Source organism: Pelobates fuscus, chromosome 5, assembly GCF_036172605.1.
Source record: "Pelobates fuscus isolate aPelFus1 chromosome 5, aPelFus1.pri, whole genome shotgun sequence".
Taxonomy (NCBI): Eukaryota; Metazoa; Chordata; class Amphibia; order Anura; family Pelobatidae; genus Pelobates; species Pelobates fuscus.
Genome location: NC_086321.1, coordinates 284202256 through 284209492, shown reverse-complemented (window position 1 = coordinate 284209492; position 7237 = coordinate 284202256).

The following is a 7237-nucleotide window of genomic DNA, read 5'->3' as shown; positions in this document are numbered from 1 at the left end:
TCCAGCACTGCCTTAACCCTCATGGGCATTGAGTTCACTAGAGCATCACAGGTTGCCACTGGAGTCCTCTTCCACTCCTCCATGACAACATCACGGAGCTGGAATGACCTTGCGCTCCCCCACCTTCCGATTGATGATGCTCCGTAGGGTTTAGGTTTCGAGATATGCTTGGCCAGTCCATCACCTTTACCTTCAGCTTCTTTAGCAAGGCAGTGGTTGTCTTTGAGGTGTATTTGGGGGTCATTATCCTGTTGGAATACTGCCCTGCGGCGCAGTCTCCAAAGGGAGGGGAGTCATGCTCTGCTTCAGTATGTCACAGTACATGTTGGCATTCATGGTTCCCCCACTGCCGGCAGTACTCATGCAGGCCCAGATCATGACACTTCCACAACCATGCTTGGCTGTAGGTAAGACACACTTGTCTTTGTACTCCTTACCTGGTTCCTGCCACAAACGCTTGACACCATCTCAACCAAATAAGATTATCTTGGTCTCATCGGACCACAGGACATGGTTCCAGTAATCCATGTCCTTAGTCTGCTTGTCTTCAGCAAACTGTTTGTGGGCTTTCTTGTGCATCATCTTTAGAAGAGGCTTCCTTCTGGGACAACAGCCATGCAGAACAATTTGATGCAGTGTGCGGTGTGGTCTGAGCACTGACAGGCTGACACCCCACTCCTTCAACCTCTGCAGCAATGCTGGCAGCACTCATATGTCTATGTTACAAAAACTGTTACAAAAACCTTATTGCACTGTGTGCCTTTAAATGCTATTTTCGCCTTTCTGACTTATTTGCAGTCGTTGGTATGGTTCAGCACGAATCCTTTGTGTAAACATATAGGTGGCCGCCATTTCGGGACTTTGCACGTGTTCGCGGCCATCTTACGTACGAACAGCGGTGTTTGCCAGCAATCGTCTGGAACTAAAAACGGAGACGCACACAGGCGAACACCGCTGAGACCTCCAGGATAGCATAACTTCGTGCTGGACCTACCGAACGGCCCACCGTTCGGTAGGACGATTACTCTTCGCATGGGGAGTACAGCGACCCCCAGGATAACTATGGATGGCAATGGGTTCGTGGAGTTTTACCGTACGAACGGAGACCGACCGCAAGGCCTAAACGTGTGGAACCATTTTCGGCCAGAAAGTCTGTGCGGTCGGTCAAAACTTTGAAAACCCCTAACTCCCGAACCGTTCATCCGAACGGGTTGGTTTTCGGATATGTTGCTCCCCTGAACAAGATCTGTACAGCGGTGTAGGATTTAAAGGGGTACCCCCTGGTTTTGGGGTACATCCAGAACTTGGTTAAAAATATGTACTGTATAATTGGGTTAACTGTTTATCTGAGGGGAGGAGATGTGTGGGAGGTACCAAATATGTGATTGGTGATTTTATGCCTCCCCCTGGGAGTATCCTGTTTGCATGTAACCACAATAAAAAGCAGGCTGGGCAGCCCAGTCCTCAGTTCTTACTTGACCCTCAAATCGCTGCTTTGACTCGTTTTGTGGGTAGAAAGGTATCCTAGCTATGCTATAGCTAGTGGGATGATTCTACACTTACAGGACTCGTATGGAATACTATGGAAATCGGCTCTCCCCTCTTCAGCAACTAGGAGTCCAGACGACTAAACGGTCCAGCTCTCAGCTAGCCTAAGGGTAACCGTAACATTTGGTGGCAGCGGTGGGATGATTCTGGATATCCTAGGAGAGGCACGGAACGGATGGAGAGCACCTACACGAAATTGAAACGTACCACCCTGAAAGATTTATTGGAAAGCAGAGGAGGGCACGCCAGCAACCGGCCAAAGAGGGAACTGATCGCAGAATTGACAGAACTGGATCAAAGCTCCACAATGGCGGAAACACCAATCACGGATGATGATGCAAAGGCAAGAATTGTTCGGGGGAGGCTTCCCTTATACGGGCCAAACCCATCTATAGAACTGATACAGCAATTGATGGTGGAGGCAGACGCGGATTTACAAAAGACCCGAGCCTACAACATTGAAATGGCCAACGCACAGCGCAATGCTGAAGCCCCACAGGTAATCGTTCCTGTTGAAACTGCTGGGAAGCCCAAAATACCCTTTGCGGCATTCCGATCCTTCCTGGAGAGCGAGACAGGAATTGATGAGTACTTGGCAGACTTCGAAAGGCAATGCGCCCTGCACCAGATTCCCACCAGAGAGTGGCCCACGATCTTGTCTGGGAAACTATCCGGGCGAGCCCTGGAAGCTTTTCGTACCTTGGGTGCTGAGGAAGTGACACAGTATGAACGAGTTAAAGAGACTCTGCTAAGACGATACGCGGTAACTCCAGACACGTATCGCCGGCAGTTTCGGGGCACGAAAAAGAAGCCTAACGATACACATATGGAATGGGCGCACCGAATGCGGAGAGCGGTAAATCACTGGATGAACGGAAGTAAAGCTGTGACTGGTGAGGAAATTTTACAATTATTCCTCTTAGAACATTTTTACGAGGGCATGGAACAAAAAGGGAGGGAGTGGCTGCGAGACAGGCGACCTTCCACACTAGAAGAAGCGGCCAAATTAGCTGATGAACACTATGATTCACGTCTTCACGAGTCAACAAACTACCGGGCTCCAGCACGGGTTGAGCCCAGAGAGGTTTACCGTGCACCTCCTCGTACGGTGTTCCGGTACCCGCCGGGCCCCCCAGACCCTCAGGGTCACCCAATAACAATTTTGATCGTTCTAGGCCCACTTGCCACCGATGCAAGCAACCAGGGCATTTCATGGCTAACTGTCCTCTTGGCCCACACCAGATGCCCAGGAATTACAATTACCCCTCTGGGCCATACCGTCCTGCCCGAGCCCTCTGTGTTAACCAGGAGGCCCCTATGGAGGAATATTTGGGGCCGCTTCACGAGGCACCATCGGCAGAAGGTATGGCTCGAAGGGCGATCTACCGAGGGGTTGAGAGACACAGGGGCTACCATAACACTGGTACAGAGTCATTTGGTGCCAGAACACAAGCGGTCAGGGCAGACCGTAGCCGTTAGAGTGGCGGGAGGGGATGTGTACAAAGTTCCGACCGCTAAAGTACATCTTGATTGGGGAGCGGGGAAAGGAGCTGTGAACGTGGGTATAATGGACCATTTACCTGCTGAAGTACTACTGGGCAACGATTTGGGCCCCATGACTTCTGCCTATGCGCCAGCATATAACAACGAAGCGAACCCAGTGACTACCCGAGCACAAGCCCGGACGGACCGAGAACCCTCACCAGTGCGGGAGACCCAGGTAAGACCAACCCCGACTTCTCTTGACCTGTTAGACCCCATACCCTGGGACACCCCAGTTACTTTCGAGACCGAGTCTAGGACTGACCCGACATTACAAAAATACCGGGAACGAGCAGAGACCGGGGGGAGCGGGGCAGATAACGAAACTTTTCTATGGGAAAAAGGGAAACCATACCGCTTGACAGAGAAAAAGGGACAACGTAGGCGACAGCTGGTAGTACCCCACAAATACCGTCGGGAAATCCTCAAAATAGGACACGACATTCCCTTGGCAGGTCACTTAGCTATAACACGTACGCTACACCGCATTACCCACACATTCTTTTGGCCAGGAGTACACGCTGATGTTAAGAATTACTGTAATACTTGCGATGTATGTCAACGAGTGGGAAGGCGAGGCGATCACCCTAAAGCCCATCTAGTCAATATGCCCATTGTAGAGGAACCCTTTAGCAGGGTTGCTATTGACCTAGTAGGACCACTGGCCACCCCTAGTCCCTCCGGTAAGCGCTACATCCTTACCGTAGTAGACTACGCTACCAGGTACCCCGAGGCAGTCGCCCTATCCAACATCCAAGCGGATACGGTAGCGAATGCCCTAGTACAAGTGTTCTCCCGGGTAGGATTTCCAAAAGAAATTCTATCCGACCGAGGCACCCAATTCACAGCAGAATTGACCCAACAACTCTGGCAGGTTTGCAAAATTAAATCCCTCCTGAGCTCACCCTATCACCCCCAAACGAACGGACTTTGTGAGAGGTTTAACGGAACCCTCAAACAAATGCTCAAAACGTTCACACAGGAGTACCGAGATTGGGAACGTTTCCTGCCGCATCTCCTATTTGCGTATCGGGAGGTGCCCCAGGAGACGACAGGGTTCTCTCCCTTTGAGTTGCTCTACGGACGAAAGGTACGGGGCCCCCTAAACCTGATCCGGGAGCACTGGGAGGGAGAGACGGAAACGGACGGTGTCCCCATTGTGCCATACGTATTGGAACTCAGAGACCGCATGGAGCAGCTAGCCAAATCAGTGCAGGCTAACCTCCAGTCGGCCCAGAGAAGACAGAAGGTATGGTACGATAGGGGGGCCCGAAGGAGAATCTTTACCGTAGGACAAAAGGTGTTAGTACTTAAGCCGGTGAAGACAGACAAATTACAAGCATCATGGCAGGGCCCATACCAGGTCGTAGAAAAAAGGGGCGACACCACTTATGTTATAGCCAGTTGTCACGACAACAACCTTAGGAAGACATTCCATGTAAACATGCTCAAAGAATACTTGGAGCGACCCGAGAACGTGACCGCCGTATGTTGTCCTCCCCAGGAAGACCCCGACAGTCTACCCATTCCCGACTTACTGGAAAAGAGTCCACCCACAGGGGTAGTGACCCAGGTTCAGATAGGAGACCGACTTAGCCCCACTGAAAGGGAGCAGCTCAATACCCTCCTCCAGTCCAAGCACCTCACGTTCTCTCAGAAACCAGGGTACACCACCTTAACTACCCACCAGGTTGATACCCCCGGACAAACACCCTTACGCCAACCCCCGTATCGCATCCCCGAGGCAGTTAGAACCGGAATGAAGAAGGAGATAGATGAGATGCTCCAACTCAGGGTGATTGAGCCCTCCGATAGTCCCTGGGCCTCCCCGGTTGTCCTGGTACCCAAGAAAGATGGGACAACCCGGTTCTGTGTAGACTATCGGAGACTCAATGAAAAAACAGTGACGGACGCATACCCTATGCCCAGGGTAGACGAGCTACTTGATCGCATAGCCAGGGGAAATTACCTGACCACTATCGACCTCTGTAAGGGTTACTGGCAGATTCCCCTGGCCCCGGAGGCTATCCCCAAGTCGGCATTCGTCACCCCATTCGGCCTATACCAGTTTAAGGTAATGCCGTTTGGGATGAAGAACGCCCCAGCTACATTCCAGCGCTTGGTGGATAGACTCCTGGATGGCTTCCAGAGTTTTGCCTGTGCATACCTGGACGACATAGCGATTCACAGTGAGTCCTGGGAGGATCACTTGGCTCATGTAGGAATGGTTCTGGATCAGATCCGGGCCGCTGGCCTGACTCTGAAACCAGAAAAATGTCACTTTGGGATGGCCGAGGTACAGTACCTGGGTCATCGGGTGGGGTGCGGAAAACAGCGACCAGAGCCGGCCAAGATAGAAGCTGTTGCCAACTGGCCCACCCCATCACTAAAACCCAGGTTTTAGCCTTTCTGGGCACGGCAGGGTACTACAGACGATTTGTACCCGACTACAGCACACTTGCCAAACCCCTGACTGACTTGACCAAGAAAAACTTACCTCGACAGGTCCTGTGGTCTCCCCACTGTGAAACGGCTTTCCAGGCCCTCAAAAATGCTTTGGTTAATGCTCCTGTCTTGGCGGCCCCAGCCCTTAATAAACGTTTTATCGTCCATACAGACGCTTCCATGTTCGGGCTGGGAGCCGTCCTTAGCCAAGTAGGTGAAGATGGAGGGGAGCATCCAGTGGCCTACATCAGCCGGAAGCTCCTGCCCCGTGAAGTCAGTTATGCAGCGATCGAAAAGGAGTGTTTGGCCTTGGTATGGGCATTAAAGAAATTGACTCCCTATTTATATGGACAAGAGTTCACTCTGGTCACCGACCATAACCCGTTGGTGTGGCTAAACCGGGTCTCTGGAGATAACGGCAGGTTATTACGTTGGAGCTTATCATTGCAACCCTTCAATTTCACCATTTCCTACCGACCCGGGAAACAGAATGGCAATGCGGACGGGTTGTCCAGACAAACGGACCTCAGCCCAGCATAACCAGCGGTCTGGACAGCCTTAGTCTGCCCCGAAAAGGGGTCAGACGGTGTCTGCCAGAGTCTTCCACAAAAAGGGAGCACTGTTACAAAAACTGTTACAAAAACCTTATTGCACTGTGTGCCTTTAAATGCTATTTTCGCCTTTCTGACTTATTTGCAGTCGTTGGTATGGTTCAGCACGAATCCTTTGTGTAAACGTATAGGTGGCCGCCATTTCGGGACTTTGCACGTGTTCGCGGCCATCTTACGTACGAACAGCGGTGTTTGCCAGCAATCGTCTGGAACTAAAAACGGAGACGCACACAGGCGAACACCGCTGAGACCTCCAGGATAGCATAACTTCGTGCTGGACCTACCGAACGGCCCACCGTTCGGTAGGACGATTACTCTTCGCATGGGGAGTACAGCGACCCCCAGGATAACTATGGATGGCAATGGGTTCGTGGAGTTTTACCGTACGAACGGAGACCGACCGCAAGGCCTAAACGTGTGGAACCATTTTCGGCCAGAAAGTCTGTGCGGTCGGTCAAAACTTTGAAAACCCCTAACTCCCGAACCGTTCATCCGAACGGGTTGGTTTTCGGATATGTTGCTCCCCTGAACAAGATCTGTACAGCGGTGTAGGATTTAAAGGGGTACCCCCTGGTTTTGGGGTACATCCAGAACTTGGTTAAAAATATGTACTGTATAATTGGGTTAACTGTTTATCTGAGGGGAGGAGATGTGTGGGAGGTACCAAATATGTGATTGGTGATTTTATGCCTCCCCCTGGGAGTATCCTGTTTGCATGTAACCACAATAAAAAGCAGGCTGGGCAGCCCAGTCCTCAGTTCTTACTTGACCCTCAAATCGCTGCTTTGACTCGTTTTGTGGGTAGAAAGGTATCCTAGCTATGCTATAGCTAGTGGGATGATTCTACACTTACAGGACTCGTATGGAATACTATGGAAATCGGCTCTCCCCTCTTCAGCAACTAGGAGTCCAGACGACTAAACGGTCCAGCTCTCAGCTAGCCTAAGGGTAACCGTAACAGTCTATTTTCCAAAGAAAACCTGAGCACGTGCACTCAACTCAATATGACGCTGAGCACGTGCACTCAACTTTTTTGCTCAACTATGGAGAGGCCTGTTCTGAGCGGAACTTGTTCTGTGAATCCGTTGTAT